Source organism: Ictidomys tridecemlineatus, chromosome 4 (genome assembly GCF_052094955.1).
Source record: "Ictidomys tridecemlineatus isolate mIctTri1 chromosome 4, mIctTri1.hap1, whole genome shotgun sequence".
Classification (NCBI taxonomy): domain Eukaryota; kingdom Metazoa; phylum Chordata; class Mammalia; order Rodentia; family Sciuridae; genus Ictidomys; species Ictidomys tridecemlineatus.
Genome location: NC_135480.1, coordinates 4,144,259 through 4,158,431, shown reverse-complemented (window position 1 = coordinate 4,158,431; position 14,173 = coordinate 4,144,259).

Below are 14,173 nucleotides of genomic sequence, written 5' to 3'. Positions count from 1 at the left end.
GGCGGTGCACACCTGTGATCCCAGTGGCTCAGGAGGCTGATGGGTGGTTTCCATGGGGTTCCAGGACCTGGGGATCCTGGTTCCCACTCCGCCCCTGCCTTGGAGCCCAGGCTGAGCTGCTGCTCCCTCCAGCCTGAGCCGCTGTGGCACCCCCACACCCCGAGCACAGTGGCTGCTCCTGAGTGTTCCTGGGCTCCAAACCTGAGGACTGGCCTCCTCCCATGACACTGCTGTGTGGGCCCTCCACCCCAAGGGGAGGGCCACGGGGCCTGTCCACGTGTGGTTCAGTGGGAGAAGAGTGCTGCTGTGGCCACCTGCCTGATGGGGGAGGGTGGGGACCAGGAAGCGGAGCCTGGGTGTGTTGGCCCTGCCTGTGGCCATGGGTGTGGGCAGGTCTCTCTGGACTGCTGATTCCTCGTCCAGGTCCTCGAGTCGGGCACGGGCAGCCCTCCCAGATCACACCTGCTTCCTCTGATGTGCGCTGCTGTTAGAGTCAGAGCCATACCTGGGTCAAGGTCAGCTCCTCCACTGGCCCCTTTGGCCTGAGGGACACACGGGCTGGTTCTGGGCAGTGCGCGCCAAGCTGCCAGGGTGGGGGTAGAAAGTGGCTGGCTTCCTCCACGCGCCTGCACGGAGCAGCCAGTTTCTGCACAAGTGCTGGTCACTGGTTGGCTCTGGATGGAGAGAACCGTGTCCAAAGAGGGGCTGGTGTCACCAGAGTCACCTTGCCTGGCCCTAAGACAGCTAGTGACAGCCATCCAGCCGTCCTGCTCGCTCTGCTGTGGAGTTGGCCACCAGGAAGATGCCCTGAGAGGAGCCTGTGGAGTGCTGCTGGGCTGCCCCCGCCCCTCCTGGGCAGACTGGCACATGGACCGGTGCCCGGCTGCCCCGCAGATGGGGAGCTCCAGTGTCAGCTGAAGGGAGGGTGGCAGCAGCGTCACTGGTCAGGTGTCCACACACACACACCTTGGCAGGAGGTGCTGGCGTGGGCGCCTGCAGCCCCAGTGCTCAAAGGCCAGGAGTTTTGGGCGGCTGGGCCACAGAGGGGCCCGACAACAAGCAGGGCATCTGGAGGGCAAGCGAGTGCGTCTCCAGGTGCCATGTGGGCGTGCCGTGTGCCAGCTTCTGAGATGCGAGGGCCCTTGACCCTGCCCGCATCTGACCAGCTTGTCCCCGGGAAGGACAGGCCCTGCCTTTGCCGAGGTTGTGAAGTGGCACTACCCTGGCTGCTGGTCAGATGGCTTCTCCCAGCCCCGTCCTGCTGTGCGGTCCAACTACGCCCCGTGTGTCCCCTCCCTCCTGCTAGGTCCATGCTGGGCACAGGGGTACTCAGTGAAGGACGTGCTGGCACCTCTGTGAACCCCGCCAGCGTCACTTCTTGGCAGTGCTGGGGAGGAAGCCAGGGCCTCCCACGCTGGGCGGCCTCACCCCAGAGCCACATTCGGCCACCTGGTTCCCTGGTGAATAAGGATCGTGTGTGCGCACAGTGAGCGGGTGATGCTTGGCCGTGTGAGATGGCCGCCGACCTGTTCAGGGCTTGCACTCGTCCTTTTGTGTGTGTGTGAGAACACTTCAGTGAACTCTCGGCACTTTTATATGTTTGTTCTAGTTGTAGATGGACACGAGGCTTTTATTTTACTCTTTCATTTTTACGTGGTGCTGAGGTTCAGACCAGGGCCTCACACATGCAAGGCAAGTGCTCTGCCACTGAGCCACAGCCCCCGCCCCTCTTGGCACTTTAAGAGCTGCACCTTGTCATCAGCTGCAGTCACCACACTGAGGACAGATCTCTAGAACTTTCTCCTCCTGCCTGATGCCCAGTCTTTGCCCAACACCTCCCAATTCCTCCCCCAGCCAGCCTGGGGTCATGTGGCACTCCCCGCTCTGTGCCTGGCTTATTTACAACTCAGTGCCACCTTCCACCCCCCGGACTCGCTCTTCAGTGGTAATGGCATCTGTCACAGAGCCTCAGGCTGCCACACTGGGGAAGGCCCAACCTCCTGTGTCAGACGGGAATCGAGCAAAAAATCCTCATCCAACTGGTGAAGACAAGAAGGGAATTTGTTGGCTCATAAATATATGATCTGGCTTCAGGCAGGGTTGGATCCTGTCTTGTCCTGTGCTTCAGTTGAAGTCAGACTCAAGCAGCCTTGAGTGGACCAGCTCTTTCTCACAGCCCACCGGCAAGGGCGTGTTCTAGTGCAGACATCAGGATCTGGACTCTGCTCTGCTTTCACTTGTGCCAGGAGTGTACCCATTCCCCAACCAATGCCTAGGGCTGGCCAGGCCTGGTGACATGGGCTGCTCCTGCAAGGTGGGACTGGCCCGGGAGGGGCTTCCACCAGAGAAACAAGGTGGCCTTCACAGAGGTGAATCATGTGCCAGGAAGCCAGGCCCTGGGGCACACTCGCTGTGGGACAGCCCTGCTGAATCATCTGGTGCTGGGGGTGGGACCCTGGGTGAGGGTCCCACCAAGGCACACCGCAGCCCGGTCTTCGCAGTGCTCAGGAGTTCCTTGCTTGGGGCAGCTGTGGCAGCCCAGACTTTCCTTTGTGTCCCAGTGATGTAGAAGTGGCCACAGCTTCGCCCTGAGCACCCCCGGCATCCACTGGGCGCCGCCCCAACTGGCCAGCCCGTCCTTTCCCAGGGTACGAGGCACATGTTGTCAAGGGCCGATTTAGGCTGCTGTGTTTTTTGGTGCTGGGACTGGAACCCAGGGCTCGTGTCCTCTGCCTTGAGCTGCGTTCCTGCAGGACATGTCTGGACGTCTTTCTTGTCCAGCAAGGCTTGGCCGAGCTCCTGCGGGAGCTCTCGCCCCATTCCACCTGTGGGGGGCAGCGGCCAGGCCCGTCCTGTGTGTGTCCTACCCCAGGTACGTGCGCGGCGGCTGTCTGAGACGGTCGCAGTACAAGTGTCCATCCCCGGGACCTCTGCACAGGGATGGCTTAGAGCTACTGTTGGCCTCGAGCCACCGCCAGGCTTCCGGTCGACATCCAGGGCATGGGTGACCTCCAGCAGGCACCAGAAGCCCGCGCCCGGGAGTTCACAGCAGCGTGGCTTTTTAAACTAAACTTAAAAGCCTGGAATAGTGTTAGATTTGCAGGTAAGTTGCAAATTTGATATAGAGAATTCTTGTATATTTTCCCCAAACCAGTTTCCCCTTAAGATTGACGTCTCCCCGACTCGGTGGTGTCATACCCAGGCGGCAACGAACATCGGTTACTGCTCAGCCACGGGCAGCGTCTCTGGCTCTCCCAGCATGCCTTGGAATGCCCTTTTTCTGTTCCAGGACCTATCCAGGATCTCACATTACACACAAAAGCATTGGTTTTTTTCCCTTAAAAAAGAAATACATTGAGATAAAATTTGCACACCATATAATTCATGGGTTTTGGGTGTGCGATTAGATGCTTTTAGTGTGTTCACAGAGTTACAGAAATATCCCTGCTTTTCAATTCCAGCACATTTTTGTCATTCCCCAGAGAAACTCTTATCAGCAGTTGGTCCCCTCCCAGCCACCCCAGCCTCTCTCTGGCCACCCCCCCACCCCACCCTACCCCCGAGTGTGGTAAAGTGGAGTCTCACACTGGGCGGCCACTTGGGACTGGCTTCTTGGACTGTCGCTGTGTTGAAAAAGAGTATTTTAAATATTTATTACAGACTTGATTCTGGGGCCCAGTTTTAGGCTCACAACAAAATTGAGAGGAAAATCCAGGAGGTTCCCACACCCTGTCCCTGCACGCGCACAGCTGCCCTGCTCTCGGGAGCTTGCCCTACACCATGGCGTGTGCACCCAGAGGGCTTTGCTCGCCCTGAGGTTCACCCTTGCTGTTGGACAGTCCTTGGATTTGGACAAAGTTTTCCCGATGTGAAGCCCCTGTTAGGGACTGCCCTTAAAATCCTCCCCTCCAAAATGTCTTTAGTAGTGAAAAGTGGGAAACAGGTCAGCATCCATCAGTGGATGGACAGGTGCATACATCTTAATGTATTCGTATAGAGTGATTCTGTCCGGCTGTGAACAGGAACCCTGCGGATGTGTGTCATCCTGGGCTGTCACAGGAGAAGCTGGAGAAGGACTTGTCACCAAGAACTGGATTGCATCCACAGCTGCAGCACTTCCCAAGGACCTTCCTGTGGGGCTGCAAGCCTGTCATTCTCCAGCAGGGAGTAGAGTGTCTATGGAAGGTTCTAGACTATGAGCACTAACCCTACATGTTGCTTATGGACACATGCATGCAATAAGAACATAAAACACGCACAGAAATGCTGACTAAGTGCAGGGCATCCTGGCCTCCTGATGGGGGAAGCAGGTGGCAGTGGAGGGTTCCCATTGGTATTTGCCATGTCCAGCTGGGAGGTGGACATGTGTTGGCACCTCTCCATTGCTTTGGTGTGCGTGGTGGATTTCATAATAAAGTTTTAAAAGAGCAAAGATCAATGCAAGAGTGTGTGTGGAGGGAGCTATATTTGGGGTTTTCAAAGGATTCATTCATCTATATTTGCTCCCAGACGCATGCTCTAGCCCTGGATAAAATCCTAAATAGACCTGAGCTCTCAGGAGGGACCCTGTGGATAGGGAGGGGAAGTTTTTCTCTGATAACTTTTGAATTTTCCATGACATGTATTATTACCTATTTATTAAAAAGTAATCCAACTTATCTTTGGATATTCATTTTTGCTTTTCTGAGCAACTTCCCACCTAGGACCTCATTGCCTTACAAAGGTCCTGGGGTGACAGGGACTGTGGCTTTGTTCAGTGGGAGCCCCACAGAGAGGCATCCCTTAGCTGGTGGCTAGTTCCTGGGGGAGGCTCCACCCTGAGCAGTGGTGTCAGTGGGCCACCTCCCCGTCTGGTGAACCACCACTCCTTGGCAGTGAGGATGAGGGCTTGCAGGCCCAAGGTACCCTCCTGAGCTTCAGCGTGACCACATGGGGTGCCACAGCTGTCGTGTCCACGTGTGGAACTTGGGCAACTGTGAGGTGGCCTCAGTTTCCTCCTGTCTCCCAGCGTCACGCAGCTGGAGTCCGGAGCCGTCTCCACTTCTGCCAGCATGGTCATTCCCTGGGGGCTGTTAGCACCGGGCCCAGCCTGGCACTTCTGATGAGCTGGCAGCAGGAGGGGTAACAAGTTCCACATCTGTCCCATTCCCAGGGAGGCTGCGGTAGCTGCCAGTCCAGGGGCCATGGTCTGAGGGCCACTGCCTGTGCTTCCTTTGTGAGCCCTCAGGGATGCGCAGACAGCAGGCCTAGCAGCTGCTCCTGCCACCAAAGTCACCCACATACTGGGGCTGCACTCTGGGGGATCTGAATAATTAACTGCCCTGCAACTGTGGGCAGCTGTGCTGGGTTGTGGGAAGTGTCGTTTGCCCTACACCCTTCCCCAGCGTCTGGGCTGCACTACATGTGGGAGATGGAGCCCTCATCAGACTCAGACCAACCTCCCAGAGGTGCTGCTGACAGACCAGGACTCCCCAGAAGTGTCTCAGGTGGGGTCCTCATGCACTGTGCTGGGCTGTGAAACCATGGGCAGTTCCTCACCAAGCTCAACACCAGATGCCCAGGACCCCAGTGGGTCTGGTTCACCCCCAAAGAGCTGAACAAAGGTGTTCAGACAAAACACGCGAATGCTCCAGGCAGCACTTTCCACACTAGCCTGTTGAGAGCCACGGCCAGGTCAAGATGGTGCCTGGAATTTTGCCAGAAGGGGCGGCTCCTGCTGCCTCGGGTGCCCGCTACTTTTGAGTTCTTGCGGCGTTCCGGTTGAGTTCCCGTGGAGTTTGCGTGGGTTCTGGAATAAAGTTCGTTCCTGCTTGAATCTTCAAGTGGCTCGTGACCTCCCGGATATTTGTGCCCAGCCAGACTGCGGCATTTGGTGGCCCGTAAGGGGAACGTCTGAAGCTTGGGGGTAAGTGAAACTGCTCGCCCCTGAGGGCAGGGCGAGAGAATGGGTGACCATTTCAGAAAACAATGTGTTCTTGTTTTGATTTGTTTTGTTTTTGTTTCAAGCTGCCTGCCCCTAGAAATAAATAGGATGCTAGAAAAGTTATCCGGCCCTGAGGAAGAGATAGAGATAGACCACAGATACACATGTCAAGAAAATAGAAAAACTGATAACAACGAATTTTTGTTCCGTTTTTGTTTCGTTTTGTTTCAGTTTTGTTTTGTGTTATCTTGTTGGGTCGCATTATCTTTATAGAAGAAATATGGAATTAAAAATTAGTAAAAACCAAATCAAAAGGATGTTAAGTAAATTACTGGAGAAGGAGGCATCTCAGTAAAATCAAGAACAGTAAGGGCATATGTTAAGATGATACAAAGGTGTAGCCCATGGTTCATTAAAGAGGGATTGTTAAATATATCACAATGGGACCATCATGGTGAAGATTTAAAAAGGATAGAAAAGGAAAGCCCAGGAAGTCTGCCAGTTGGCACATTACCATTATGGATGTTGGTACAATCTTGTTTGCTTAGTCAGGGAGAAGACATTTTTGATCAAGTGAAAGATTAAGTCTCTCCAGTTAGTCAGACAGGGGAAGAGAGTTTAGAGAAGGAAAGGCTATCAGGGGACAAGTCACAACAAGAGGCTGCTACTAACTCCCTTCTATCACCAGAGGGCGCCACTTATAGAGACAACATATGCTGAGTGGCCCTCAACCCCCGTAGTTGATAGATGGGATCCTGAGACAAAGATTAGCATGCCCTGTACTTGAGCAGGCAGGAGGGCACCAAATTCACCGTGCTTTAGATTTCAAAACAGTGAGGCAATTAAAGGAGGCTGTAACAACCTATGGTCCTCAAGCACCCTTCACTGTAAGCTTGGTTGAATCCATTACCAACTTGGACATGACGCCAGCAGATTGGGCTAGTATGTGTAAAGCTGTGCTAAATGGAGGACAATACCTGTTATGGAAGGTTGCCAATGAGGAATTTTGCAAGGAGACGGCTAGGCAAAATGCAGCAGCTGGTTATCCTCAGAGAAATCTAGATATGTTGTTAGGAGAGGGACCTTATGAGGGCCAGCTGCAACAAATTAGATATGATCCTGGCGTACACGCACAAATTGCTGCAGATGCAGTGAGGGCATGGAAGACTTTACAAGGACATGGAGATTTACAAGGTCAATTATCTAAGATAATACAAGGAGCTAATGAACCTTACACTGAATTTGTAGATAGGCTTATACAAACAGCTACTAGAATCTTGGGGATGTAAATCAAGCAATGCCATTAATAAAACAATTAGCCTATGAACAAGCAAATAGATGGTGCAGGGAGGCCATTAGACCATGGAAACATGGAGATTTAAACACATATATTAAATTATGTAGAGACATTAATGAACAAGGGCAAGCCTTGGCAGCTGTAGTACAACAGGCTTTAGATGCCAGGCCAAAAACATGCTACAATTGTGAACAAACAGGACATTTTAAAAGGAGTTGCCCCATAGGAGGAGGGTTTAACAAAACTAGGTATCAGAGAAGTAGAATACCGGGTATTTGCCCACGATGCCATAGAGGGAGACATTGGGCTAATGAATGCCGTTCTCAAACTCTATAGAGGGTACTCTATTATCAAAAAACAAACAAGGACCAGGCGTTTATCCATGATATCGTGGAGGAAAAAATTGGACTTCATTGCCAAAAAACGGACTGGGGGGCCCAATGCTCCAATGCCCATGACCACAAATATACGGAGCACTGGAGGAACCCAGCAACACCATCAGGGTAGTGCCCAGGACACATTATCCATCAGATCTCTCATCAGACAAACCAGAAGGAGCGCAGGGTTGGACATCTGCGCCTCAGCCAGAGCACTACAACTCCAGAGATGGGAGGTCAAATCATTCCCACAGGATAAAAAGGACCTCTTCCCCAAGGAACAGTAGGCTTATTATTGGGACGCAGCTCTTCTACTCTAAAAGGACTTATGATAAGTCCTGGGGTAATTGATCCCGATTATGAAGATGAAGTAAAAATTATAGCCAGTTCTCCAAAGAGTATATCAGTAATTTCACCAGGAGATAGAATAGCACAGTTATTAATAACACCCAGCCTACATGATAAATTTCTCAGTCGTACTGTAGAAAGAGGTTCCAAGGGATTAGGCTCCACAGGTGTAGATTGGGCTATGCTGTCTTTAAATTTAGATTCTCGCCCCATGCTAAAACTAAATATTCAAGGACATGAATTTAATGGGCTACTGGATACAGGTGCAGACCTTAGCATCATCTCTCATCAAGAATGGCCAAAACATTGGCCATTACAACAAGGCACTCAAATGCTTCGAGGCCTAGGAGTGGCGACTAATCCCCATAGAAGTGCAATGGTATTAGATTGGAAGGATCCTGAAGGATGTGAAGGAACTATACAGCCGTGTGTATGGGATCATCTTCCTATAAATTTATGAGGATGAGATGTCCTAGATCAATTAGGTCTGACATTAACAAACAACATCAATTCAAATGCACCCACTATAAAGGCTAGATAAGGTTTTAGGAAAGGAAAAGGATTAGGATAAAAAGGACAAAGTATTGTGGCACCAATACAAATAGATCAAGAAATAGATAGACATGGATTGGGTTTTCAGGAGCGGTCACTGAGACAGTAAAAATTACTTGGAAATCAGAAAGACCAGTATGGGTTCCTCAGTGGCCCCTGACTAAAGAAAAAGGTACAAGCAGCCCATGACCTGGTCAAACAACAATTAGTGGAGGGACATATACAACCTTCTGTATCTCCCCATAATACTCTCATTTTTGTCATCAAAAAGAAATCTGGTAAATGGAGATTATTGCAAGATTTAAGAGCCATTAATAATGAGATGGTTACAATGGGACCTGCTCAATCGGGGATTCCCCAATTGTCTGCTTTGCCAAAAACCTGGTATGTTTTAGTTATAGATATTAAAGATTGTTTTTTTTTTCAATTCCAATTCATTCTGAGGATAGTCCACGTTTTGCATTTACTATCCCTGCACTGAATCATGAAGGTCCTGATCAGAGATATGAATGGAAAGTACTCCCTCAAGGGATGGCTAACAGCCCAACTATGTGTCAAATTTATGTTAATAAAGCAATCCAGCCACTTAGAAATCAAAATCCTGAACTACAAATATTCCACTATATAGATGATGTATTGTTAGCACACAAAGATAAAAACACATTGCTAGAATGTTATGCCACACTTACAAACTTATAAAAAGTTATAATCTAGAGATAGCAATAGATAAAGTACAATTAAATTTTCCAATTAATTATTTAGGAGTTCTATTATCCTCAACCATGGTCCGTCCACCAAAAATTCAAATACAAGTAGATCAACTCAAATCACTTAACAACTTTCAAAAGTTATTGGGAGACATAAAATGGATAAGGCCTTATCTAGGCATACCAACAGGAGAGTTGGGACCTTTATTTGATATCCTAAAAGGTCCATCAGATCCAAATTCACCCCGAAGGTTAACGCCTGAAGCAAGAAAGGCATTAAAAATCATTGAAACATATATGGAAAATGTGCATCTAGATAGAATTGATATAAGTTTGCCTTTATTATTTATTGTACTACCAACAAAAAATATTCCTACAGGAGTGTTTTGGCAAGAAGGTCCATTATTGTGGATATATTTATCTTATCCTCCTAACACTATTCTTACTCGGTATCCTGAGGCTATAGGACAATTGATACTCAAAGGAATAAAAGCAGCAAAGGGAGTGTTTGGGATTTCTCCCAATAAAATTATTACTCCATATACTATGGATCAAATTGATGAGTTAGCTAATGAGTTAAATACTTGGAAAATAATCATGTGCAAATCTAATGTTTCATTTGATAACCACTTACCATCTAATCCTTTGTTGTCTTTTTGGTCTTCTCATCCTGTAGTTTTTCCAAAAATGACAAGAAAAACACCTATCATGAATGCTCCAAATGTATTCACCGATGGGTCAAATAATGGTATAGCAGCAGTAGTTACCCCTGATCGAACTTTTACATTTTCAGTACCCAAACAATCAGCTCAAAAGGTAGAGCTTAATGCAGTTTTACAAGCTTTTGTGATGTTTAAAGTTTCTGTATTTAATTTATTTTCTGATAGTCAGTATATAGTTAATGCTATGGTATCCCTTGAAGATGCTGGTAGGATTTCCCCTTCCTCTACTGTTTTCTCTTTTTTTCCACTATACAAAGTTTAATCTGGGACAGAAAAAATCCATTCTTTATAGGACATATCAGAGCACATACAGGATTGCCTGGAGCCCTTAGTTTGGGCAATGATTTAGCAGATAAAACTACACATGACATACATATTTTCTCTACACTAGAAGAAGCTACAAATTTTCATAAAAGGTTCCATGTCAATGCTAATACTTTACAAAAGCATTTTAAAATAACTAAGGAACAAGCTAGACAAATAATAAAACAATGTCAAAATTGTGTGACCTTTTTACCACAAGTTAATCTTGGAGTCAATCCTAGAGGACTGATACCTAACCATATTTGGCAGATGGACGTCACACACTTGCCAGAATTTGGAAAATTAAAATATTTGCATGTTACAGTTGATACTTCTTCCGGATTTTTGATGGGCTCCCTTCATGCTGGAGAAAAAACTAAAGATATTATAGCTCATTGCTTACAAAATTTTGCCACTGTGGGCATTCCAAAACAGTTAAAAACAGATAATGGTCCTGGCTATACTTCTATCTCTTTTAAACAATTTTGCTCATCATTTGGCATTACTCATATAACAGGAATCCCATACAATCCACAGGGACAAGGCATAGTTGAAAGAGCTCATCAAACTATTAAAATGTACTTATTAAAGCAAAAAGAGGGAATTGGGAAGGGGTATATATCCCCCCAAAATAAACTTAAAATAACCCTTTTTACTCTAAACTTTTAAAGTTTGGACTCATCAGGGCTTAGTGCTGGGGAAAGGCATATATGTCCAAAAATGTACATAAGCCCAAGGTACTTTGGAAAGATATTGTAACAGGACAATGGAAAGGTTCTGACCCAGTGATTGTCTAGAGTCGGGGGTCTGTTGGTGTGTTTCCACAGGGAGAACATCAGTCGATTTGGATTCCAGAGAGACTAACTAAAGCGATTTCTACAGACCAAAAAGAAGATGATTGGCTCAAATCCATAACAGCTGATATCCAGAGCTCCAGTTTGGCTATCCTTACATCTGCGACAGTGGTTCTCCCACAGCTGGGGAGGCTATAAATAGTGAACACCATTAAGGCCTATTTCAAATGTAAGAAACCTTGGGGCTTGCTTGTGGGAATACCTTCAAACCCATATGCAAGTTACAGGAAGAAAGATGGGATATCCAAAGAAGAGTCAAACCCAGGAGGTAACCAGGATGCCTTTTCCAATATCTATTTTATTATTGCCCTCTCCCACATCATGAAGTTCTATTTTATTTTTTGAGCTCATACAGACCTAGGTTAATGTTTTTCTGATCAGTTCTATTTTTTGACTGTGGAGTTTTTGGGCATTGCAATGGGGATTTCACTGTGAAAAACTACAAGGCCTTTACTATTATGTTATGTATTGTATGTATTGTGTTATGTGTGAACACTTGTGTTTTGTGTTGTATGTCTGTATGTGCATATGTCCATTTATTATATATGAGGAGCGCTTATGAAAAAATGGATCCAAATATTTTTTTTTTATTCACGTGATTTAAACGGTTCAATTTAAATTAGGTAAATAGCTGTTGAGGATTGTTTTAAAATGTGGTTAACAGATCTGTTTGTTTACTTTCACCTTTCCTTTTCATTATATCTAATTCTATTCAGGATACTAAATTGTTTAGAAAATTGCTTTTTTTAGTGCCTGCTGGAATGTTACATAATTTTTTCTTAGCCATCATTTCCAGAATTCGTATCTTTATCCCAGTGCTGGTGAAGACAAAGATAGAGGATGACTTAAAACCAAACTACAGCTTCTGCGATAGCCATCACAACAAACTGTATAAACTGATGCATCAATGAATAATAACTCAACAAGTGATGCTCAATCAAGGAGTCGATTTACTTTGGGAGGAAATGGACATATTAATGGATTCCTTTGTTTTGAACTGCTTGCAGAACTTGCCTAGACTCTGTATCACTTGTATGCATTGTGAACTATCTGTTGGTGCAGTGAATTGTGGTAGTGCCAGGGTATCTTTGCTGATGATATCGGTGGTATAATTCTTCCAAAAGGGGCCATCAATTGGCTTGGTGTCGTGGCATTTTGTATCCTCCCCTTTCTTCTTGTAGCAGGTTTTTTATGGTGTTTGTGTAAAAACCACTATCCACAAGTATGGCTAAATAATGCTAGGCCGGTAGTCAATGACAGGTAAGATCCAATTACAATGGTACCAACCTAAGACAGGAGGCTGATGCCTTGAGGTCATCTCATCCAATGACGAGTAAGGACCATATGTAGTATTGGACAACCTAAGACAGGCACGGTCCCTAAGCCACATGCTTGGTGTTTAATTAAACAGAAGGGGGGAGACGCTGAGATCCACGGCCAGGACAAGATGGTGCCTGGGATTTTGCCAGAAGGGGCAGCTCCTGCTGCCTCGGGTGCCTGCTACTTTTAAGTTCTCGTGGAGTTTCCGTTGAGTTCCCGTTGAGTTCTTGCGGAGTTCCCGTGGAGTTGGGGTAGGCTCTGGAATAAAGTTTGTTCCTGCTTGAATCTTCAAGTGGCTTGTGACCTCCCGGTTATTTGTGCCCAGCCAGACTGCGGCTCTAGCCAAAGGTGGAAACAACCCAAGTGTCTTCCCACAGATGAATGGATAACAAAATGTGGTCTACCGACACAATGAGATGGTATTCAGTTGTGATAAAAAATGAAGCTCTGGCACCTGCTTTACCATGGGTGAACCTGGAAACATCTTGGTAAGTGAGAGAAGCCAGTCACAAAAGCACAGCTATCACCTGATCTCATTCATATGAAATTCCCAGAATCAGTGAATCCAGAGATATTCGGCAGACTTGTGGTGCCAGGGGCCAGGGGTCGCTGGGGGTAGATTGGAGGAGGGGTGCCTCTGCTTACTGGTCTGGGCTTTGTGTCTGAGGTAGCAGAGATGGTTGCACAACACTGTGAATGTACAGTGCTCAGTAAGGACTCTGCACCCATGCATTATTTGGTCAGTGGCTGTAGCTTGCCCACCTGTTGTCCATTTCTAGCCTGCCTTGTTAACACAGCCCCCATTCTGTTCCTGGAAGCACTGATTCAAGATAATGCTCAGTTTTCCAGCCCACTTTGCTTCTAGGGATGAGGGGTGACCATAAGAAACCTGGCATATGGATAGATGTTTTTGGTAAAGCATTGCCTTTTGGTTGAAGTGGACAGATATGGCTCTCATGGTCTTGCCCCATCTTCCTGCATAAGAAGGGCCAGGGTTGTGGCTCAGTTGGTAGAGTGCTTGCCTAGCATGTGTGAGGCGTTGGGTCCGATCCTTGGCACCACGTTATAAAAACAAAATAAAGGTGTTGTGTCCATCTACTATAAAAAATTACGAGGAGGAGGAGAAGGAGGAGGAGGAGGAGGAGATGGAGACTAATGTAATGTGTGGAGGAAGAGCAGTCTTTGGTTGCTATGAGGTGATAAATTTGAGGGAATGGCTGCTGAGAGGATCTCCTTGGGGACCCTAGTGGGCCAGGGACCACCCACTTCTCCCAGACGCACTTCTGAGAACAGTTAGCTCTGGGTGCTAGGGCAGTGAGCCAGACAGAGCTAGGCCTTCCTGGAGCCGAGGGGAATAAAATACTGTTCGTTTAAGCTCCCCCACTACTGTATCTTTGGGAGCCAGGATGGAGCCAGGGCCTGGTGCACTTTGGGCCAGCGCTTGACCACTGAGCCACACCGCACCCGAGTCTAGCAGGGCACCAACTCCTATCTACTGCTTAAACTGTCTGAGGGCCTCCAGCCTCAGAGCGGAGACACTCCCGCTGCGTCAGGCTGTCCTGGCCACACTGCTCAGGAGCTCCTGAACCTGGACATGGGCAAGGACTTACAGCTTGGAGCGCGGCCGGGTCCTGAGCCTCCAGCTCCCTAGGTAGAGGCGGCCTCCTCTGCGGCCCACCTCCAAGCCTTGCTGATTCGCTGGAGGGAGCCCCGCCCACTCCAGCCTGCCAATCGTAGGCTCAAGCTGTTGATTGATTGGCGCGGCACGTG